The following is a 25845-nucleotide window of genomic DNA, read 5'->3' on the forward strand; positions in this document are numbered from 1 at the left end:
GTAGACCAGAGCCAGACTGGGTCACAATTGTGTCACACTAAGCTAGATGGGAAGGAACTGAGACATTTCAAGCAGGAAGATGAGGAAATAAGATTTCCTTTAGAAAACAGCTACTCTGGTTTGAGAGAGTGAGACTGAATTCAAGGATTTCATATAGGAGGATGGTGCAATAATCCAGGAAGAAAGAGTGTACGCCTCAGCTAGGACAGGACAGTAGGTCTGGAGGGAAACTACTGGAATCAACAGTATTCAGTAGGCATTTGGGGGTGGGAGCAATGGTTTTGGCTTCTGTCTTGAGAAAATAAGATATGGAAAAAGTATATTTGGAGAAAGAGAAACTGGCTTGAGATTTTCTGAGATAGAGGTGCAAGTGGAACACCTAGGTGGATATGTGGTTAAAATAAAAAAAGGTCTAGACCAGTGAAAAAATAATTTGAACAGCAGAAGCCACATATATGACTTTAAATGTTCTAGAAGCCACATTATAAAAATTAAAAATAAATAGGTACCACCAATTTTGTAACACAGTATAGCCAAAATATTGTGATTTCAGCAAGTAATCAAAAACAGCAATTTTTCTTTTTCCGTAATTTGTTGGAAGTACTTGTTTCTTAGAAATCCTCCTAGAAATAGATGTACTTCTTTTTTTTATTATTATTATAATACTTTAACACCATGGAATACTATGCAGCCATAAAAAAGGATGAGTTCATGTCCTTTGTAGGGACATGGATGAAGCTGGAAACCATCGTTCTGAGCAAACTATCGCAAGGACAGAACACCAAACACTGCATGTTCTCACTCATAGGTGGGAACTGAGCAATGAGAACACTTGGACACAGGGTGGGGAACATCACACACTGGGGCCTGTCGTGGGGTGCAGGGATGGGGGAAGGATGACATTAAGAGAAATACCTATTGTAAATGGTGAGTTAATGGGGGCAGCACACCAACATGGCACATGTATACATATGCAACAAACCTGCACGTTGTGCATTTCTTTAGAACAATTTTAAAACTACAATCGCATACAGTAGACAAGCTCTGACATATTTTTGGTGTTAAAACACTATTTAATAAAAAATTTTATTTACACTTATCTTTTGCAATCTTCACAGAACTCATGAGAGGCAAGCAGAGGCCAGTACCAGACATCTGGTAGAGAAGGTAGAGAAAGAGTGGACCAGAGCTTTTTTCAGACTCATCCTACTGGGTTAGTCCTACAGTCATCTTGTGTTGGACACTCAAGGATTTTTGTTTCTGTTTTTGTTTTAGAAAGGGTCTCGCTGTGTCACCCAGGCTGGAGTGCAGTGGCTCAATCTCGGCTCACTGCAGCCTTGACTTCCCGGGCTCCAGCGATTCTCCTACTTCAGCCTCCTGAGTAGTGGGAACCACAGGTGTGTGCCACCATGCTCAGCTAGTTTTTCTATGTTTGGCAGGGACAGGGTTTCACCATGATGCCCAGACTGGTCTTGAACTCCTGAGCTCAAGCAATTCACCCACCTCAGCTTCCCAAAAGTGCTGGGATTATAGGTGTGAGCCACCACGCCAGACCTAGAAATCTTAATAATAGGTTAGGTCTTAAGAGAAAAATTACTCCAAGGGAAAACTTAGTCATCCCTACCTCAAGCTTACTGACTTCAAAGAATGGCGTGAAGAACTACTGATTCAAGGTTAGTTATATTACCTTTTTCCTTTGCATTTCATCTTTATGATACAATTCTTGTTTTTAATTTGGTGAAATACTGAGTTGTTTCATTGACTTAGGCGTGGTAAGTAAAAGTTATAATAATTTGTATTGATAAAGGAAATAAAAGTTTTATAGTTTTTTTCAGTCCCTGGAGCTCTCATTTTCAAGAGATAAACATTTGTTAACTTTATTCAGTAAATGTAACATTTATTGTAGCTGACACATTTTCAATTTCTTTAAAAGCTGCATTAAAATTAAATTTTAGAAACGGAATATTATTGTTTGATAACTAAAGACAGACTTTGAGATGCTTTGGCTTTCTAATTGATTTTACTTTGGTTCATAATATTTTTGTTTTCCAGTGCCAGCTTCAGTTTTCCACCCCAATCGTAAGTGAATGATTGACATCCAAACATTTAACCACATACGGATGTCTATTATTTAAAGGAATCCAAAATAAATACTTTCATGAATTAACTAAACATATAGCACTAAATAGATTTTTTAAGTTAAAATTTTGTCATTTCCTTACCTAACAGTACACCCTTAATTGTGATTGTCACCTACAGCATTTTAGTTTCAATTTTTGTAAAATATATCTATTGCTAGCCAATTACACAACAGTTTTTAAATGGTTAAATCAAACAATGATTTGAATTTTAAAAATAAGTTCCCTTATGTCTTTATATGTTGCCATCACTTGAATGATTGATGACTAAGACGGCAAAGTTATCAAGAGTCTTTAAATAGCAATTACAACCAAACAATCAATTACATTATTTCTACCCAGAATTCCATAAAGCCACACAGTGTCCCCATCTCCCCCGGATATGTACCAGGAACCTTCCAGTCCAGTCATGTGATTTCACTCATATTAAGAATCAATTTCTGGGGATTTCAAGATGAATCTAACAACAACAAACTACACTAATTGTAGAGTTGGTAAGTAAAAGAAATATAGTTCAACTATGCTTGACCCAGTTTAAGATATTTGTCTAATGTTTGGTCATTTTTTGACTAGAGGAAAATTTATTTATTTATTTCTGGATACAGGGTCTTACTCTGTCACCCAGCCTGGAGTGCAGTGGTGTAATCACAGCTCACTACAGCCTGGACTTCCTGGGCTCAGGTGATCCTCCCACCTCAGCCTGCCAAGTAGCTGGGACTACAGGTGTGTGCCACCATGCCTAGTTCATTTTCTATATTTTTGTATTTTGGGTTTCACTATGTTGCCCAGGCTGGTCCTGAACTCCTGGGCTCAAGTTATCCAGTGCCTCAGTCTCCCAAAGAGCTCAGATTACAGGTGTGGGCCACTACACCTGGCAGGACAATTCTAAAAACTGGGTGCAGTGGTGTGCATCTGTAGCCCAGCTACTTGGGAGGCTGGGGAGGCAAGATCACTTGAGCCCAAGAGTTCAAGGCTGTAGTGTGACATAACCTCACCTGTGAATAGCTACTGCACTCCAGCCTGAGCAACACAGAGAGACCCTGTCTAAAAAAATCTACAAAAACCATAAAACATTTATTTGAACAAAAATGAATAGCAAGTAGTTTTCTTCATGTATCACTGTTATTAAACTGTCCATTTCAATCAATGCACATTGGCTTACAGTTTTGATGGCGATTTCATAATCTCCTTAATGCAGAGAAAAGTAATGCATGCCTGTGTTAAGTGAGACCTCAACCTGGTTTCCTTGTCTGGCTTCATGTACTAACAAGTTATAGAAGAGAAAATCTAAGGTTTCCTAAAGAACGTCCCTAACTAAATAGCTTAAAAGAGTACATATTAAATGATTGCTTTAATACCAAAATTATAAGATCCTAGCTAGCTGATATTTTATTTTGTTAGCTTAGTTTTATTTTTCTGAAAAAAATGAGATGATCTCATTTGGGTCTAAGTGCTTCAGAGTCCTAAAATTGTACTACTGGATACAAAAAGAAAATAAATGTTAAATACTTCTGTAAATTGTTAAGCATGTTGCAAATATAAAATGTTCTCATTAGTTCTTACCAGAAAAATCAGAAAATGTATCGTTTTACAAGATGATGATGAAAAATGTGTAAATGCAAGGCCAGGTGTGGTAGGTAGCTCATGCCTTCCCAGCACTTGGGGAGGCCAAAGCAGGTGGGTCACCTGAGGTCAGGAGTTCGAGACCAGCCTGGCCAACATGCTGAAACCCCGTCTCTACTAAAATACAAAAATTAGCTGGATGTGGTGGCACGTGCCTGTAATCCCAGCTATTCAGGAGGCTGAGGCAGGAAAATTACTTGAACCCGGGAGGCGGAGGTTGCAGTGAGCTGAGATCATGCCACTGCACTCCAGCCTGGGTGACAAAGCGAGACTCCATCTCAAAAAGAAGAAAAAAATATGCAAATGCAGGGGCCATGCAAAGGAAGGTTTTTGAGGAAATATTTTAAGTTTTTTGAGAGAAAGGGGTGTTTATTTTTAGCATTTATAGGTAAGTTCAAAAAGTTTATTTAAAACTTAATGTATTAGTTCCAAGTACCATTGTGGTAATGTAAACAACAATGGTTTCCTTGTGGGGCATTAGTTTTCCAAATCATGTTAGACTTAATAAAAGACATTAAAATGCACAATTCTATCAAGATACAAAGATATGTCTCTCTATAATTCCTGCAGAATGCCTTCAAAGATTTCTTATATAGTTGTTGCTAACAAAATTCTTAGAGTTACAGAAGGTAGGTGACTTTGGGGTTGCTAGGAATTTAATTATTTTCACTAGGAAAACATGAAATAAGACTGTGAGAGGTGATAACATACTAACATGATAGAAAAGGGTGGGTTTTTAGAGAGTCATTACAAAACAACACGATGTTTAGACCTTTTTGCTATGATTCTAGAAAGCAAACTTAAAATTTAAAAATCAAATTCTACAAAAAATGTCAAAAATAGCATTAATACTGAATTTGTTTATCCATCTCATTTATTTGCAAGGTTTTAAAATTTTGGACCATTCCTACTGTGAGACTCTACCTTATGCAGCAATTTTTAACTTTAAGGAAAATGATTATAATATTTTTCTAGTATGTGATTTCAGTTGTACTGGTTGTTGAAGCAAGTTTTTACATGTTTGTAACTTAGCATTTCTTGTATCTCTCCCCATTACATGAAGTTTAGCCTTGCACTTAACATTATTATATTAATAATAGCTTATTACATGTGTTTTGCTAATTTTTGCTTTCAATTTTTATTCTAGTTTAATTCTGAAATGGTTTGTTGTATATATCAGAAGTAATGTCAGAGTTTCATTGGTTCTTTACTCAGTATTATTATAAAATACAAAAATCAACATTAGCCTGAACAGATCCATCACTTGGATTCTTCTGCATATCAGAATATTTTCTAATAACTTAAATCTTAAAAAATTATTCCAATTTTATAAAATAAGAAATTTATCTAAAGTTTATTTTAATTTTAATTTTTCTGACCACTTGCTGCCTGTGGATGGTTCAACTTTTTTTAATATTCAGAAGCTGTTGAGTATTTGTGTGCCTAACACAGTGCATGGCACACAGTAGTCACTGGGTAAATGCTTTTTAAAAATGCTTGATACAGGAAGACTCATTTTTACATTGATTGATTTTGAACTTTTGGTGATTACTGACAGTTTCAAAAGATTTCTAATTATTAATTTAAGGAATTTTTCTACTTCTCAAATGTTCATTTAGTTTAGCAATTCTTTTTCTAAATGGGATTTTACAGACACATCAAAGTTAAAACAATGTTTCTAAGATTTTGTTTTTACATGATCGAACATTGTGTCTCCTCAGAATGTTGAGTTGCATTATTTTCCCAAATAAAATAGTCCTTTTTGCATCACTAAGGCAATGCTTGTCTACTCTGAATTTTAACTCAAACAATCATAATACTTACGCTAATTACTCAGAGAGCAAAGACAGTTTGATAAACTTCTTTATTATTTCATTTTTAGGCTCTGTATAATTCTTCCTGTTTTCCCTTTATCCACTTAGCCAAATGCCCAGTAGTCATTTTATACTTGGAAGGTTTCAGGTGCCCTCTCGAATTCTTCTAATTATTTTTCTCTTCGTTTTTTTTTTTTTTAACTAGGTCTTTAAATATATGTGTGACTCTATACTTGGTCCTTCAGCTCCTCCATCAACGAATGATTCTCCAGTTATTTTCTTTGTGACAAAATACATGTGTTTCATCCTTAGAAACTAAAAACTGTACTTTCCTTCATACATGAACCTATTTACAATTTGTCATTGAATTGCAGTGGTTTAAATGGGCACACATTTGATTTTACTCCATTTGAGAACATATTTATTTTTTATAACATTTGAGTGCTCCTTAAAATAGAGAATGATATCAAATTTTAATTTTGAAACATCAATACCTACCGAAGGCATATTAATTACGGAACTATGTGTGTGTGCTGTGTATTTATCAAATTGATCTGAAAACGTGAACGCAGCAATATTTTCCAACCTCTAATCACAAGACTAATTTAACATCAGCCTATCATTAAGTTCTTGTTGAATGAGTGAACTTTGTATTTGTTTGGCTTTGCTATTTTTATTGATTTCACTATATAACTTTTTTCTAAAAACTTCCAACTCTTCATCTGTTTAAAGTGAGGGTTGTGTTGAAGAACGTACAGTAAGATTACAAAGTCAAGGAAGAAGAAAACATTTCAGTAAGTGTTGTGTAGTTACCTTTCTTGTTGGGGCTATTTGTGGGGCAGGCAATAAATAATGCTCCTCTTTCCCTTTTGAGTTCAGAACATAGGAGTCAGACATACGGACATCACCATAGCTGCTTTATTACTCATATGTAATGACTAATAGGAGGATATGGCTCAGACGAGCAGCCAGAGTGGGCTTCTGAATACTTCAGATTAGTTTCATTCCCAGATTAGGCACTTACCCACACAGTGGTAAGTGGAGAAAACAGATGCTTAACACCTATCTCAGGAGCAGGCAGCTTACTGCAGAGCAGCAGACCTGAACTCATATCACACTGTGGGCAGACACATATTTTCTATTTTTTTTTTTGAGACGGAGTCTCGCTCTGTCACCCAGGCTGGATGGGGTGCAGTGGCGCCATCTAGGCTCACTGCAAGCTCAGCCTCCCAGGTGGGTTCACGCCATTCTCCCGCCTCAGCCTCCCGAGTAGCTGGGACTAACAAGCTCCCGCCACCACGCTCCGCTAATTTTTTTTTCTTTTGTATTTTTAGTAGAGGCAGGATTTCACCGTGTTAGCCAGGATGGTCTCGATTTCCTGACCTCGTGATCCGCCCGCCTTGGCCTCCCAAAGTGCTGGGATTACAGGCGTGAGCTACCGCACCTGGCCGGCAGACACATATTTTCAAAGTGACACAGAGCCAAGCAAGCACATGCAATGTACTTCACACACATTCACCCATTAGGTAAATCTTCCCTCCCCTCCATAGAAAGATAGACAAGAGTGTAAGTTCTCACTTGGAAACTTGAGGCCAGGGAAATGAAGGTTCTCATATCATTTCTGTGTGGATTTAAATTATGATAGAAATTAAGCCAATGTCTTTGCATGTACCAACTATCGATAGCAGGTTGGATAGAAGTATACTAGATGGTAAAGAGAATGTGTCTTATGTTTTCAATTTTGCTGTGAATAACCCACAATGCGGATAATTCTTTTGTTGATTGATTTTAGTAAACCAGCTCTTATTTGGATAAATATATAGTTCTGTTAAAGAAACACTTTCTCAAATTCAGCTTGCCTGGTTCAACTGAAGTTTTCCTCCTTCAAGTTCCCTTTTCTGTAAAATATTTTTGTTCTTTACAAAATAAATTGAGTAGTGACTGCTACTAACAAAAGATGTATTAACAGTTGTTTGTTAATTTTTATTCATAACTTCAGAAATCATAACTTAGCTAGAGAACTACCTTTTATGTCTCTTACCTAAAGGTGATTGAGTTACATGACAGTTTTACATATCCATTTTCCCTGAGTTATATTTAAAAATCTATACATTTTTCCTGAATACGCAGGAAGTAGCTGGCATAAACTTCAGGTTCAATAAAAAAACTTAAAGCCCTTTCTTGGGTTGGAGCTAATGGGCTTAATGACCATAGGCAAGCTATAATCTCTCTGAGACTGTTACCTTGTATGTAAAATTAGAAAGTTTGACTAAATGACTTTCACAGCTGAAAATCTTTTTAGAAGAATACAACTTTTATCTGTAAAAAGCTACATGAAGGAATTACATATATACACATTTCATATGTATACATATAAAATACATATACATATATTACATACAAGTCATGTAAAAATGTACATTTTACATAGTGTTCATTAATGATAATATAACATTCTTTCAATAAAGGCTTCTCCCTTTATCTGGTATTATTACCTTTTTTTTTTGAGACGGAGTCTCGCTCTGTCACCCAGGCTGGAGTGCAGTGGCGCCATCTCTGCTCACTGCAAGCTCCGCCTCCCGGGTTCACACCATTCTCCTGCCTCAGCCTCCTGAGTAGCTGGGACTACAGACGCCCGCCACCACGCCCTAATTTTTTGTATTTTTAGTAGAGAGGGGGTTTCACCGTGTTAGCCAGGATGGTCTCGATCTCCTGACCTCGTGATCCGCCCGCCTCGGCCTCCCAAAGTGCTGTGATTACAGGCGTGAGCCACCATGCCTGGTTGAGTTATTACTTTTATAAAACCTTTCTTGTAATGCCATTGTCATTTCATTAATTTTATAAGGGCTGTCTATAACGTTATAATCACAGAAAGATTACGGAAAACTGTCTCTCAAAATATTGGGAAAGCTATTAGTCAAAAATTTCTAAAGGCATTTTATATCATATTGTCATTATCACCAAAAAGTATTACGTTTAGTAAACAATTTCAGATTCTTTTCTGGGCATTCAGTGAGGGAATACCTTTTGCACCAAAGACTTAAATAAAACACTAGATGGGAGACACTTGCAATATAATTTGAAGTATCCACACTATTTCATAATTAAGTAGATAACTATAGTTAGCTAGATGTTTCAAAAATTGGTTCTAATTTCTGGAAAGCATAAAAGAGCTATATACAAATATAGAGCTATATATTGTTTCTTTGTTTCTAATTCTAACAGGTCATGAAACAAACCAAGTTTGTAAACTGGTTCTAATACATATTCTTTTCTCAAGTGAAATTTCCAAAATCTTTTTTTCCATATGAATAAAAATGTAACTTGTAATACAGATAGAATAATATGTTTACTTAATATTTTACCAGTAGAATTTTCACACATTATGACCGTACCACTTTCTTCAGGTACATATTTAAGATTCTGTCCTGTTAAGTTAATAACATGGAATGTATCTAAAATTTTAATTTTCTAAAGGAGGAGAATGGAAAGTTTATTTTAAGGAGAAATCCACTGAAATGAAAAAAAAAACAGATTGAATTCTTATAAAGGGCAGAGTTTTGCTAAGAATTAGAAAATAATGCATTTGTCGCAAACTATGACTCAAATTGCTTAACCTTTGTAACTAGTAAAAGGAAACCTCACCCTTCTGAAAGATGTATATTCAGTAGACCAAGATTAATTGTACCTTTTATCAGACTAATGTCAACAGCATTACACATATATATTCTCTTTTATCTAAACTTAAAATAAGTAGGAATTTTATTTATGTAATTTTTCTATTTAGGCAATCCTCAAGTTAGGTCTCGTCTCTAGAAGTAGGAGAGATCACATTTTGTAAGTGATGTATCATTTCCATGGTAATTTCTCTTGTTTAACTTCAACATTATAAATATTTGGCTTATTTCAGATGCAGCAATGGTTGACAGAAAATAAAACTAGAGAAGAAGGTATGCTGCCAAAATTTATTAACTAAATTTAGCTTGATTCCTGAAATAAACTATAAATAGCAAATGGCTTTCCTCTCCATTGTCTGGTTCATAAATGCTACAGTATTTTTTCTTATGCACATTTAATGAAAGATAGAAACACATACTCATAATCAAGAGTATATTTTTGCCTCATTAATTTATCATGTTCCATAGCTTTAAAAAGGTCTCAAAAAGTCTAAGTATCTCTTTTGTTTTGGATCTACATAGTCTTCACTTTTGCCATCCCTATGGAACTGTCAGCCAGCACGCTGAAACTGAATTCAGGAAACAAAGTCATCATCAACTTCTTAAAGTCATAGTAGTAATTTAAGGCCGAAAGACCAGAGTCATCTGGTAATACTTAGCCAAGCAATTACAGTTCAAAAACAGTTATTTGACAGATGACATTCTAAATCTCCAATTATTTACTTTGTCATTGGTTTACTTTTGTGCTCAGGAAATGCTCTAAGTTGCTTGGCATGCAGTGAAAACATCTCCATCAACTTGGTTCTTGTCAAGTTATTCAGCCTTGTCTCTTGCCACATACCCTACTCTACCCTTGTGCTCTAGCATCCAGCCAAACTAGACTACATAGATTTCCACAGTGCTCTTGCTCATCTCTTTGCATTTGCTTCTGCCCTCTGTCATACTTTTTCCTTGTTTTTCAGATATCAACCTACATAGTGCCTCCACCAAAAAGCCTGCAATATTGCAATATTGACACAAAACTGGGATAGGTGTCCCTTCTGTGTGTTCCAATAGTGTCGTGTTGTATACCTGTCATGTTATCTATGATTCTGTAAGGAAATTGCCTGTTTGTTTTTTCAAGTTGTAGCATATGATTTTTGAGGAGTGAACTGATCATCTTCATCTTGTCATTCCAGTGCTTATTGTCACATGGTTGCTGAATACAGGAATGAAGGGTGAGAAAACTAGAAGCTCTGGTACTTAACCACAGTGATAGTCAATTCAAAGCACACCTATGGGAAGATTATATTGAATATTAAATAGTTAATTTTGTATTGTGGTCATACACACATATTTTTTCTTCCTATTAACACAGATAAATTTCTCAACTTTTTTTTTACTGACTTACACTTAGCTAACTGTGAAATATTTTAGGTAAAGAACATCATTCTTTCATTTTCCTTCCAGGAGCTGCTGAATTTGAATCTGAGTCCTCTATATGGAATCTATCCTCTTCTGCAGGATCTACTCAGGATCTACTGATGAGTTACATCTAAATCAAGTTTGAAAAGCATCATGAGAATACGCAACCTTTCTTTTTTTTTGAGATGGAGTTTCACTCGTTTTGACCAGGCTGGAGTGCAATGGCTGGATCTCAGCTCACTGCAACCTCTGCCTCCCGGGCTAAAGTGATTCTCCTGCCTCAACCTCCGAAGTAGCTGGGATTATAGGCGCGCGCCACCATGCCCAGCTAATTTTGTATTTTTAGTAGAGACAGAGTTTCACCATGTTGGTCAGGCTGGTCTCAAACTCCTGACCTCAGGTCATCCTCCCGCCTCGGTCTCCCAAACTGCTGGGATTACAGGCGTGAGCCACCGCGCCTGGCCGAAAATATGCAACAATTTTAAGAAAAATTACATAATGCATTCAGACCCATGGATTGCATTTAGTTCTTCTTTTAGACTTCATCTGGAGCAGTTCCTCAGTTTTCCCTTCACCTTATGACCTTGAATCTTTCAAAGAGTAAAGTCCAGTAATGTAGAATGTTCGACAATTGGGTTTATCTGATGTTTCGTTGTGATTAGATTTAAATTATACTTTTTAAAAAATTCAACTTTTAGTTCCAGGGAGCACATGTGCAGCTTTGTTACATGAGTATATTGCATCATGCTGAGGTCTGGGGTACAAAGAGATTTTACATTTTTGGTAAAGTGTGTCACAGAAGTGATCCTGTAATTGCCTCACTGCATCTTACCATATGTCCTAAAATTTTGATTTGTCCTGTTAATTAATATCTTGTGGGGAGGTAATTTGAGACTATGTAAGTACCTCTTCCTCATAAAACCTTCAATTTATTCATTTACTTGTATCAATATGGATTCATGAGTTATTTTCTCCAATAGTTTATAATTTGTTAATTTTTAAAAAACTTTTCTTTTAAGAAATGTTATATTTTGACAATTTCAGACTTTTTAATACAATGTCATGACTTCTCTACTTCTTGGGAGCCTTCCAGCATCAATGGTGGCGCTCTGTATGGGTCCCGTGGTGTTATTTGACTTTCATAGTATTGCATTAAAAACAATGAGAAATATGTAAGAACCATAAATCATCACTTTTTCCCGTGAGACACAATTTCTTGGATGGATGAACTGCTCATGTGGAGATGACTAGCATCACAAAGCATTTTAAGGAAATACTTGCAACAGTTCTGCTCACTGCAGTAGCAACAGGTGGCTATGAAATCATTCCAGTAGTACAGTGTACCCTACAGTTAATTTTACACAGTTATGATTTAATGCTGCATCTTTATGTTTGTTTACCTTTCTCTTGGCTGTGAATGGTGCCACATACCATGTGTAAATTTTAATAAATCATATTTTTATAATAGATTATATATATTTTATGGTAGTAATGATGAAATACATGAGTATCTACATATATATTATGCATTCATGACATAACTTTTTCTTAACTTGTTTATCTCTAGGCTATGCAGTTCATCTATAAGCTGTTTCAAATTGTCACAAATCTCCAAAAAAAATTTCAATCTATTTATTGAAATAAAAAGCTGCTTATAAGTAGACTCATGCAGTTCAAACCATGTTGTTCAAGGGTCAACTATATTTGTAATTCCCTTTTCTGACACAACCTGGCTCCCTTCATCCTTAGTATATAGTAAGTCCTCACTTAACATGATTTAATAGGTCTTCTTGGAAACTAAGTGAAAGATGTGAAACGAAACCAGTTTTAACTGTAGGCTAGCTGATACAAACAAAAGATCTGTTTCTGTGACATATTTCTGGCCAAAAAACATCACCAAACATGTCAATACAGACCAAAAACACTTGTAATATTAAACATTAAAATGAATGCTAGCTCTGCATACATTTAAGGAAGAGTAATAGATACCATTCATCCAATTTTTGGTGAATCAGTGAGTGATGGCGATTGTAGTGGTAGTGGGTTAAATCAAGAAATGAATGCTGGCAAGGTGCATTTTGTAAGAATCACCTCCTACCTCCATGCAGTCAGAACCAATCACAAATATGGCAGGTTCATGAAGCACTTTTGTACCAAATCGTTGTGTATTGCAACATCTGTGATTATCATGGACTTTACAAATTTTTATTTTACAGTAATTTGCACTCATTTATTTGTTCCTTGTCCAACATGCTTATTCCAGTTCAGGATGGCAGATGACTGGAACCCTATCTAGTGGCTCAGGGCCCCAGGTGGGAACCAACTCTGGACATGCTATTGTACGGTGCACTCACACTCACCCACAGTCACTCAGACTGGGACCATTTAGACATGTCAGTTAACGTAATGTGCCCAGTTTTGGGATGTGGGAGGAAACCAGAGTATCTGGAGAAAACCCAGGCAGACATGGGGAAAACGTGTAAACTCCATACACACAGTGGCTTTGGCCAGTATATATATTTTTGTCATCAATGTTATAACAAAATGACATTATTCCAGGACTTGCTGTATTTATTCATTTCATCTCCTGTGTGTAACCAATCTCCTGTGTCCTTGCTCCTACGTTGGTATACTCTTCACTCCCACTTGGGACTCTTGCACCTTTCATTGGTTGCCTCCACCAATTTTCCTTCCAAATGGATGCCATCTTCACCCCATCCTTCCTCAAACACCCTGTCCCAGGCTGCCCTCTTAGGCAGATGACTTATCCTTACCCCCCCCAAGATGCTGAAGACCCATTTTTCATCCATCTGTGGGTGGCTCCTGATATTGTTCAGTCTTTGATACCTCACTTTCTTTTGTCTACCTTGCAGAAATGCTCTCAACTGTCTTCCAGCACTGTGCAGGGTGACACTCTGACACTTAGGCCCTTTGCATTTCATTCATGCCACAATCCCTAACTCTGGGTCAACACAATTCCCTGTTTTGTCCCCATACTTGTGAGCTGAAATGTTCAGGAAGATAAAGGAGGAAAGAACTTCACATACATTTTATAGTCAAAACGCTGAGTTTACAAAGCAAGGGTTTTGACTGGAATTGCACTGAATGTATAATTTAGAAAGAGAAGGCAGGGTTTTCGTATTTTTTTGGTGGAGACGGGGTTTCGCTGTGTTGGCCGGGCTGGTCTCCAGCTCCTAACCGTGAGTGATCGGCCAGCCTCGGCCTCCCGAGGTGCCGGGATTGCAGACAGAGTCTCGTTAACTCAGTGCTCAATGGCGCCCAGGCTGGAGTGCAGTGGTGTGATCTCCGCTCGCTACAACCACCTCCCAGCCGCCTGCCTTGGCCTCCCAAAGTGCCGAGATTGCGGCCTCTGCCCGGCTGCCACCCCGTCTGGGAAGTGAGGAGCGTCTCTGCCTGGCCGCCCATCGTCTGGGATGTGAGGAGCCCCTCTGCCTGGCTGCCCAGTCTGGAAAGTGAGGAGCGTCTCTGCCCGGCCGCCATCCCATCTAGGAAGTGAGGAGCGCCTCTTCGCGGCAGCCATCACATCCTGGAAGGGAGGAGTCTCTGCCCGGCCGCCCATCGTCTGAGATGTGGGGAGCACCTCTGCCCTGCCACCCCGTCCGGGATGTGAGGAGCGTCTCTGCCCTGCCGCCCCGTCTGAGAAGTGAGGAGCCCCTCAGCCCAGCAGCCACCCCGTCTGGGAAGTGAGGAGCGTCTCCGCCCGGCAGCCACCTCGTCCGGGAAGGAGGTGGGGGGGTCAGCCCCCCGCCCGGCCAGCCGCCCCGTCCGGAAGGGAGGTTGGGGGGTCAGCCCCCCACCCGGCCAGCCGCCCTGTCCGGGAGGGAGGTGGGAGGGTTAGCCCCCCGCCTGGCCAGCCGCCCCGTCGGGGAGGAGAGGGGCGCCTCTGCCCGGCCGCCCCTACTGGGAAGTGAGGAGCCCCTCTGCCTGGCCAGCCGCCCCGTCCAGGAGGGAGGTGGGGGGGTCAGCCCCCCGCCTGGCCAGCCGCCCCGTCCGGGAGGTGAGGGGCACATCTGCCCGGCCGCCCCTACTGGGAAGTGAGGAGCCCCTCTGCCCAGCCAACCGCCCCGTCCGGGAGGGAGGTGAGGGGGTCAGCCCCCCGCCCGGCCAGCCGCCCTGTCTGGGAGGGAGGTGGGGGGATCAGCCCCCTGTCCGGCTAGCCGCCCTGTCCGGGAGGTGAGGGGCGCCTCTGCCCGGCCGCCCCTACTGGGAAGTGAGGAGCCCCCTCGCCCGGCCAGCCGCCCCGTCCGGGAGGGAGGTGGGGGGTCAGCCCCCCACCCGGCCAGCCGCCCCGTCCGGGAGGTGAGGGGCGCCTCTGCCCGGCCGCCCCTACTGGGAAGTGAGGAGCCCCTCTGCCCGGCCAGCCGCCCCGTCCAGGAGAGAGGTGGGGGGGGGTCAGCCCCCTGCCCGGCCAGCCGCCCCGTCCGGGAGGTGAGGGGCGCCTCTGCCCGGCCGCCCCTACTGGGAAGTGAGGAGCCCCTCTGCCCGGCCACCACCCCGTCTGGGAGGTGTACCCAACAGCTCATTGAGAACGGGCCATGATGACAATGGCGGTTTTGTGGAATAGAAAGTGGGGAAAGGTGGGGAAAAGATTGAGAAATCGGATGGTTGCCGTGTCTGTGTAGAAAGAGGTAGACATGGGAGACTTTTCATTTTGTTCTGTACTAAGAAAAATTCTTCTGCCTTGGGATCCTGTTGATCTGTGACCTTACCCCCAACCCTGTGCTCTCTGAAACATGTGCTGTATCCACTCAGGGTTGAATGGATTAAGGGCGGTGCAAGATGTGCTTTGTTAAACAGATGCTTGAAGGCAGCATGCTCGTTAAGAGTCATCACCACTCCCTAATCTCAAGTACCCAGGGACACAAACACTGCGGAAGGCCGAAGGGCCCTCTGCCCAGGAAAACCAGAGACCTTTGTTCACTTGTTTATCTGCTGACCTTCCCTCCACTATTGTCCTATGACCCTGCCAAATCCCCCTCTGTGAGAAACACCCAAGAATGATAAATAAATAAATAAATAAATAAATTAATTAATTAATTAAATTAAAAAAAGAAAAAGAAAGAGAAGGCATAATATTGTTTCCCCAAACTATTAACATTTTAACAGTCTATCTTATTAACTCTCAAAGTTTAAGAAATTCTCATAGAGGTTGTGCATATATTTTTTAGATTCCTAAATATCTGATACCTTTTCTATCTACTCAGAAGGCTGAGATGCGAGGATCACTTGACCCAAGGAACTTGAGGCTTCAGTGAGCTATGACTTTACCATTTCCTTCCAGTGTTACAGAGAAAGACGCTGTGAAAAACAAAGCAAAACAAAAAAAAGCCAGGTATGGCGGCTCACGCCTGTAATCCCAGCACTTTGGGAGGTGAAGGAAGGTGGATCACCAGACGTCAGTAGTTTGAAACTGGCCCAGTCAACATGGTGAAACCCTGCCTCCACTAAAAACACAAAAAGAAGCAGGGCCACCATGATGGCGGTGTAATCCCAGCTACTTGGGAGGCTGAGGCAGGAGAACTGCTCGAACCTGAGGGGGTTGGGGTTGGGGGTGGAGGTTGCAATGAGCTGAGGAGCTGAGAGAGCACCACTGCACTCCAGCCTGGGCAACAAAGTGAGACTCCATTTAAAAAAAAAACATATAATCATTTCAGTAGATGATGAAAACAATAAAATTCGACGTACCTTTATGATAAAAACTCAACAAAATGTTCAAGAAGGAACATATCTCAGTATAATAAAGGCCATATATGATAAACCCACAGCTAACATCATGATCAATGCAGAAAAGTTAAAAAAGCTCTTCCTCTAAGATCTGGAACAAGTGTGGTTACTTTTACCACTTTCATTCATCATAGTGCTGGAAGTCCTAGCTACAGCAATTAGACAGGAAAATGCAATAAAAGGCATCCAAATTGGAAAAAAAAGGAAGTCAAATTGTCTCTGTTCGCAGCTGATATGATCATATATAAAGAACCCTAAAAATTCCACCAAAAAAACCTACTAGATAAATTTAGTAAAGTTGCAAGATACAATATCAATATACAAAAATGAGTAGCACACCCATGCACCAATAGTGAAACACCTATGAAAGAAATCAAAAAAGCTATTTCATTACAAAAAAATGATACGTAAGGACAAACAACCAAAAAGGTGAAAGATCCCACAATGCAAACCATAAAACATAGATGAAAGATAGTAAGGCAGACACAAGTAAATGGAAAGATATCTCATGTTCATGCACTAGAAGAATATTGTTAAAATATCTATATCACCCAGTGTGATCTACAGGATCAATGCAACCCATGTTAAATTACAAAAGACATTCTTCACAGAAATAGAAAAAAAACCCTAAAATTCACACAGAAATGCAACATACCTCAGATAGACAAAAAAATCTTGAATAAAAAGAAAAAAGCTGGAGGCATCACACTACCTGATTTCAAAATATACTACAAACGTATAGTAACCAAAACAGCATGGTGCTGGCAAAAAAAAAAAAAAAAAAAAGAGTGAGGGAGCAACAGACAGACATAGACAAATGACAGACAAATAAAACAGAATAGAGAACTCAGAAGTAAATTTACACATTTACAGTCAACTCATTTTTAACAAAGGCACCAGGAACACACATTTGGGAAGGACAATCTCTTCAATAAACTGTGCTAGGAAAACCCAACACCCACATGTAGAAGAATCAATCTAGACCGTTATCTCACCATATACAAAAATTAACTCAAAATAAAGATAACTTCAATGTAAGTCCTGAAACTATGAGACTACCAGAAAATAAAAAATAAGATAAATGCTTCATGAAATTGATTAGGACAAGGAATTTTTAAATAGACAACAAAAGCACAAGCAACAAAAGCAAAAATAGACAAATGGAATTGCATTAAACTTAAAAGCTTCTGCAAAGCAGAGGAAGCAATAGTAGAATGAAGAAACAACCTAGAGAACGGAAGAAAGTATTTACAAGCTATGCATCAGGCAAGGGGTTAATACACAAAATAGATAAAGAACACAAACTACTCAAAAGCAAAAATACATATAACCTGATTTAAAAATTAGAAAAAGATCTACCCAAAACCTTTGTCCCCCACCATTATTTCCCCACCTTCTTTTCCTGACAGCCTTCAGCTCTCTCCTTGTCATCACCCTTTTTCTTCATCTACCCCAAAACTTTTTCCCCACCATCTTTTTGCAAAGCCTTCTTTACTCTCGCGCTCACCACCCTTTTCCCCACCCATCTACCCAAAAGTTTTTCCCCACCATCATTTCCCCCTCTCCCTGGCCACCTTCTTTTTCCCTCTCCAGCTCTCATCACCCTCTTTTGCTCCTCCATCTACCCAAAAACATTTCCCCCATCTTTTCCCAAAGCCTTCTCCTGACTCCTGCTGCTCACCACCCTCTTCTCCCCCTCCATCTTCCCAAAAACTGTTTTCCCCATGTCTTCCCCACCTTGCCACCCACTTTCCCTTCTCCATCTATTCAAAAACATTTCCCCACTGTCTTTTTGCAAAGCCTTCTCCCAACTCCTGCTCACCATCCTCTTTTCCTCCATCTACCCCCCAAATGTTTCCCCACCGTCTTTTTACAAAGCCTCCCCCCCAACTTCCCACTCGCCGTCTTCTTTCCCCTAACCTGCTTGTCACCCTCTTTTCCCCTGTCCATCTACCCAAAAACTTTTTCCTCACCATCTTTTCTTTCTCCATGGTCTTTCTGTCCACCATCTTTTTGCAAAACCTTGTCTCCCTCCCGCTCACCAACCTCTTGGGTAGAACAGGGACAAGTAAACTCAAAATCCCACTTGATTTTGCTATTCATAAGCTCCTTATCTCCCACCTTCCCACCAAGTCATTCTAGATTTGAGAGGAGTCATTAGACTCTTATTTAAGTGGCCGTTTCTGCCAGGATGGGTAATAAGTCAGTTAACATCAGGTGAACCAGCCCCCAATATTTCAATGTAGGTTCTTTTCTATTTTCCCTAAGTATTGGCCGGTCTGAGAAATAAGCAGAAAGAGTACAAAGAGAGAAATTTTACAGCTGGGCCTCCGGGGGTGTCATCACATATTGGTAGGACCGTGATGGTGACCCCAAGCTGCAAAACCAGCAAGTTTTTACTAGGGATTTCAAAAGCGGAGGGGTGTACGAATAGGGAGTGGGTCACAGAGATCACATGCTTCAAAGGGCAATAAAAGATCACAAGGCAAAAGGGCAGAGCAGGATCACAAGGCAAGGGTGAAATTAGAATTACTGATGAAGGTCCATGTCCCTCTGGGCATGCATTGTCTTGATAAACATCTTAAAAGGAAACTGGGTTGGAGAGCAGACAACCAGTCTGACTAGAGTTCACCAGGCTGGAATTTCCCAATCCTAGTAAGCCTGAGGACACTGCAGCAGAACAGGGCATATTTCATCCCTTATCTCAACTGCATAAGACAGACACTCCCAGAGTGGTCCTCTACAGGCCTACCCCTGGGAATGCATTCCTTCCCCAGGATTATCAATTATTAATATTCCTTGCTGGGAAAAGAATTCAGCAATATTTCTCCTACTCACACGTCCATCTATAGGCTCTCTGTGAGAAGAAAAATATGACTCTATTTTGCCCATCCCCACAGGCAGTCAGACCTTATGGTTATCTTTCCTTGTTCCCTGAAAATCACTGTTATTTTGTTCTTTTTCAGGATGCCCTGATTTCATATTGTTCAAACACGTATGTTTTACAATTTGTACAGTTAACACAATCATCACAGGGTCCTGAGGTGACATATATCCTCAGCTTACAAAGATGACAGGATTAAGAGATTAAAGACAGGCATAGGAAATTATAAGAGTATTGATTGGGGAAGTGATAAATGTCCATGACATCTTCACAATTTATGTTCAGAGACTGCAGTAAAGACAGGTGTATTAAATTATAAAAGTATTAATTTTGGGAACTAATAAATGTCCATGAAATCTTCACAATTTATGTTCTTCTGCCACAGCTTCAGCCGGTCCCTCCGTTTGGGGACCCCGACTTCCCACAAGTTAATTTGTTCCACCTTCTGCTAAAGTGTTTCTCACTTTGTCATCACATATTCACTGCCAATCTGGTTTCCTCAGAGTCCTCCTAAAATTAATCTATAGGCAAGTTTCAACTCACTCTCATTTTCAAACCAAAAATTATTAGACCCAAAGCTAAAGAGCACCTTGTCTCAACACATAAACTGGAAGAACAACAAACTAAGAAAAAAAACTCTTCTTGGCATTTTCCCTCATGACCTAATTTCCAATTGACCTGCATATTTCTTATTGCTCTCCTTTTCCCTTCCCATTTCTCCCTCTTAAGCCTTGCCACTGAGAGATGATACATCAGTTTGTTAGAAAATTGTCAGCAGCAGCAAGATGTCCATTTATTTTAAGTTGCTTTAGTCTTGTTTGAGTTTTAAGATAAAGCCTATTTCCAGGGCATATTTTCTTTCTTGTGTTGTTTTACACTAATTAGGAAAAAAAAGAATTACCCTGTGTAGAAAAAAAATTGAAAAGGTTTTACTTTTAACAAATTTACAAATATTTTCCAAAGTGCATTTAAAAAAGCTGTGCCCTTTAATGGTTCTTTAAAAGTATCAATTTTGAAAATAAAATCTTAGACAATTAAGTTATTTCAAAGTAACTTAATTTGCACTTGTATTCAGGGAATGCTTGAGCTTCCAAATATTAACAATTGACCCTTACCTATGTCAATGTTAAAACAAATGTGTTGAAAAGAAAGTTGATTGATCTATACCTTGTCAAGTGCTTCAGTATTTGCATCATGGGAAAGCAGTTTTTCTGCCAGTGAGGTACTCTCACTATACACAGCATACTGGAGAGCAGTGTTGCCGTAGACATCCTTAAGGTTTGGATTGGCGCCATGTTCCAGCAGAAATGGCACAAGCCTCTTCTTGGCAATGCACAGCCTGTGCGTGTTAGATGAAGAAATAGATTTTAAATTCTAAGAATTCAAAATACACATTCTACAGGTTTTACCAATTAGTTATATTTAAATGAGATCAATTTATTTTAATTCTATATGTGTAAATCAAATCCATGTCATGCTGAAAGAGTTGGCTACTCTATACCCGTATCAAAGGCACACTCTTTTCTTTGTCACAGATGTCAATTTGGCATTTTCTGTTCACCAGGAGAGTAACCACTTCCACATGGCCACTGGCACAGGCCAAATGTAGAGAAGTTCTACAAGAATAAGAGGACTTTTTAGGAAACTGTAGTGCAATATCTCAAAACATACAATCATTCATGTAATTGTAAACACTGAATAGCATGTTTTTCCTCTGCCTTCAAAACAAATAATTTTTTTAAAGCAAAGTACAATACTTATTAGCTCTTATTGCTCACTACCTTAATGAAAACAGCAGCCTATCTGAATAGAAAGAGCTCAGTCTTTGGATTCAGTTCAACTAGGGCTTGAGTCCTACTTTAAACTCTGTCACTTACCAACTATTGCTTAGCCTTTCTGTGCCTCAACTTCCTCATTAAGAAAGATGACAATAGTAGCTTTCTCAAAGGACACCATCGTGATGCTTAAATGAGGAACTATGTAAAGTATTTAGAATAGTTCCTACAACAACTCAATAATTGTAATCATTGTAAGATTTTTGTTTTTTGAGACAAGATCTCACTCTTTTGCCCAGGCTGAAATGCAATGGTGTAATTCTACCTCACTGTTGCCTGGAACTCCTGGGCTCAAGTGATCCTCCATCCCCAGCCTCCTGAGTAGCTGGGACTACAGATGTGCACCAGCATGCCCAGCTATTTATTTAAAAATTTTTGTAGAGTAAGAATTTCACTTTGTTGTCCAGGCTGGTCTCAAACTCCTGGCATCAAGCAATCCTCTCCCCTCAGCCTCCCAAAGTTCTGGGATTATAGGTGTGAGCCACTGCACCCAGACAGATATTATTATTACTACTTAACAAAAACATTTTAATTAAGTAAAATGATACAATTTACCTACTTTGTAGGATGACTTAACGAGTAGTTCACATTTTAACACCTCTGATATTTGAACGCCATTTATGATTCATGATTTATTACAACTATAATTGATAGCATTTTAAAAATTATCTTATTGATATATAAAATTATGGGGCATCACACAATCCATGAGACCTTACATTAAGTAGAATATGGTATACTCAGGCAGTTCTAGGCAGATAACTGGCACTTAAATACATTTTAGTTCTTAAAGGGGAACTATGGGGAAAGAGCACTGAAATAACAATAACACATATTTTAAACAAATTAATTCTTTGATTTTCAAACAACTTGAAGCCAAAGGAAACTCATGATTCAACTGAATACGTATGGCTCATTATATTCAATACTTACATTTACAAAATATATGCAAATAAGACTTTCCAATGATTAATATTAGTATTTAAGACTGATAAACTTTTGAAAGGGCAGTTAAAGATTATCTTCTACTATTTTCTAACTTCAGAAATGCTTTTGTTTAAAAGGTGGGAGATAAAGTTTCAATGAGATTAAGTCCCGATATTCTCATTTTAAATCTCTCAGCTTGTGCAGGCAGACAGGTAAACATGAAGTTTTAGAGGATGGAAGGGTTCTGAGAGATAGAATACGTCTGCTACATAACAGGTACTCAGGTTATGTTTGATGAATAAATGGAATAAAAGAATGGATAAATACAGTTGGGGAGTTCAGTATTTTTAAATAAACTCCAATAAAGCAATGTTTTTGCAATAGTATTTGTATGTGTTTTTATTTTTAAAGAACACAATTAAAATGAAATGATTAATCTATCATTGTTTGCATAAATGGAATGAATCTACATATAAGAAAAACATATGTACGTAATAAAATATATACATAATAAAATCAGCAAACACAGATAAAAACTTTCCATTTTCACTTATGAAGTGGCTAAAAGTTCAAAGAAGATAATAACACACACAATAATAATGATAAAAAATAGAAAGCGAGAAATTATTTTTTCTGTGCAAGATTTATATTCTTCTCTTCCGAAAGATTATTCCGTTAATAATAAACCTATACTAGAAGTTTTGTACATGCTCACTGCACCAATCAGATAAGAAAAGGGAAAAAAAACTTTACTTAAAATACAAATGCTCAGAAATTACAAATTTTTATCACATTTTTACATATTTTTTGCTAAAACAAGACCACAGTATGTTTATGTGTATGTATAATCAAACTAATTTTTTTTCCTCGCTGGCTATAACAAAATACATCTTCGCACATCAACGTACTTCTATATCTATTGTCACCTTCAACGGTCACACATTATTCCATTTTATGGATGCAACTGAAATTTATTTATAGGATCCATTCTGTGGATTCTTTCTAAAATAAGTGCTGTGAAAAATAAAGTGCATGTATCTATTTCCCAGGGGTATTTTAGCATAACGGAACTCATGGGTAAAGGGCATTCATTTTTAAACGTAGTGCTTTATCTCTTTGAAAAGTAATCAGCAACTTAAACTTTAAGCAGCCGTATAAAACATCCTCACAAATGATGTGGATAGAAAACAGTTTCATTCCTCTTTTAAGTTCTTATACCAGAAATGCAAAGGATTTTTTCCTATGTACATAAGTAACTTGTAGATCTGGAAAAAAGTACTTTGCCCACTTTTAGAGTTTTTGATGATTTGATTTGAAAGAATTCCCTGCAAAATGAAGATGCATTTTTCATCTAATGTGTATATATACATATAACTTTTCATCTAATGTGTATAAATGACACATATAACACATTATATCTGTAACATGTTATATTTATCAGTTACATAGATATATGATATATAATAAAGAATATAGACCAGGCACGGTGGCTCACACCTGTAATCACAGCACTTTGGGAGGCCGAGGCAGGCAGACAACTTTAGGTCAGGGGTTCCAGACCAGCCTGGCCAACATGGTGAAACTCTGTCTCTACTAAAAATACAAAAATTAGCTGGGTGTGCTGGCACGTGCCTGTAATCCCAGCTACTTGGGAGGCTGAGGTAGGAAAATTGCTTGAACCTGGGAGGAGAAGGTTGCAGTGAGCCAAGATTGTGCCATTGCACTCCTGCCTGGGCAAAGAAGCGAGACTCTGACTCAATATATGATGAATTCCCTGTAAAATGAAAGCATACTTTTCATCTGAATATATATATTATATAGTAAATATTTTTCAAGTATGTTCTTTTATTTTGTTAATTTTTTTCTGAAATACAGGCAGTTTTAATTTTTAGTTTGCTAAATAAACCTTCAAATGTCTGCTTGTGAGGTCATTCTTAGAAAGGCCTTTGTCAACATAAAATGTACCTGGAAAATAAGTGTTTGTATTTTGTTCTGGTACTTTTCTCATTTGCATATATAAAAATTTCAATCTGTATTCCAATCTGTATGTTTGCGACATGAAATTTCATTAGTTTTCTTCAAACAGCAGATATTTTTTCATTAATAATTCATCCTGCTGATCAGGTCTTACATCTTAAATAACTTCAGTGTTTCTGGGTTTCCTATTCTGTTCCATGCCTTTATCTGTCTTTTCAGCTGTTAGTAAACAATTGTAGAAATAGCACATTTTGATATCTAGAGGAGCAAGTGTTTTTTCACTCCATTATGAAATTTTTTTAAATGTCATCACAATAGTAAAAGACAGCAGGTGTCATGCAAAAATGTTAAAAGCTTGATATTTTCATTCGGTTTATGTAAAACTGATAAACACTGAAAGAGCTCACATTTTGAGAAAAATGTGTCTTCCCATTCAAGAACACAGAACCCACCTCCCACTTCCAAGCGTCTAAGAACCTTCAGTAAAGAACCTATCTACAGAGGTGGATACAGATGTAAAACGGATAGTTTAATGAGAACTTTTTGCCTACTGAAAATAACTCATGGTATTTTTGATAGGGGAATGAGTTATCTCATTAGGCACCTCCTATAACGTATATAGCACTGTATTTTAAACGTGTACATTAAAAATAACAACACCGTATATGCTTAACTTTATGAGTTAAATCACTCAAATTCTCCACCAACTGCTCCGGCCAGGAAATCATGAGGGATGGAAAGCAGCTGAGGCTTGATTTGGCTCCGCGGCTCCGAGGGTGCCCGGCCCCCTCCAAGGCCCCGTCCCATGGGTTGCAGGGAAGCCGGACCTGGGGACCCCCCTATCACCCTGGGCTGACCCCAGCTACCTGTGCTGCTTGTCCCGGGCATCCAGGTCTCTGCTCCTGCGCTCCAGGCCACGCTCCACCTCTGGCCCTTGACAGCCGCCCTGTGGATCTTCTGCAGTTCGGCGTCCCGGATTCGGTACCCGGAACCGTGTAGACGTGGTCTATGGAGCCCGGGCCACCTGGCCCCCGCGGCTCCCGAAGCCTTAGAACTTCTTGGTGGCGGTGACTTCTCAGACCCCCCAACCACCGGCTCCTGAGCTGGGGCTGCTCTCTGTCACCTTTTCACTGCCCCCCACCGTCGACCCGGCCCCAAATCCAGGATCTAACCCCAAATCCCCTATCCAGCCCCCATATCCCCCAAAATCTGCAATCCAACCCCAAATCCCCGATCCAATCCCCAATCCGCGATCCAGCCCGGTCCACCACGGCCTTCAGCAGCGACACTCGGTCTCTGACCTCTCTGACAGAGCCTCGAAAGCCCTTGGGTGCGCGCCTGCACCGCGGTGGCCGTCCGGCTCCTGGAAGCCTCAGAGGACAGGACGTGCCCAGGTGGGAACTGGGCTCCACAGCACAGCTCAGCTGTGGCTGCAAACCGTGTGTCCAGCCCAGAGCCAGGCCATCCAACTCCCACTCCACTCTCGCCGACCAGTGCTGGCTCCTCCATTCCTTCACCAGGGTCTTGGGGCCTTGGGACATCTTTGGGACCTCTGCTCTCCCCAATTCCTCCCCCTGCAGCTCCAAGCCCCCAGCCTCAAGCTCACATACCCCTAAGGACAGGGCGTTCACTCTGCTAGAAGCACCTCCGGCTGCTGGGTCGATCAGGCAGGCCCCACCCAGACAGCACCCGCTTCAGCATCCCCCTCTGTCCCCATTGTCAATGCATATCCCCGCTGAGCCCAGCCCAGGTCTCAGTGCCCAGGACCCCTGAAGCTCAGATGGGCAGATCAGCAGGGGCACATGGAGCTCCCTCCTGCAC

General features: G+C 39.7%; 1 pseudogene; it reads right to left on the reverse strand.

Annotated features, from left to right (window-relative positions):
- Positions 1-20842: 20842 nt before the first annotated feature.
- On the reverse strand, positions 20843-25565 carry LOC101139642 (uncharacterized; annotated as a pseudogene).
- Positions 25566-25845: the final 280 nt, after the last annotated feature.

This window comes from Gorilla gorilla, chromosome 14, assembly GCF_029281585.2.
Source record: "Gorilla gorilla gorilla isolate KB3781 chromosome 14, NHGRI_mGorGor1-v2.1_pri, whole genome shotgun sequence".
Classification (NCBI taxonomy): domain Eukaryota; kingdom Metazoa; phylum Chordata; class Mammalia; order Primates; family Hominidae; genus Gorilla; species Gorilla gorilla.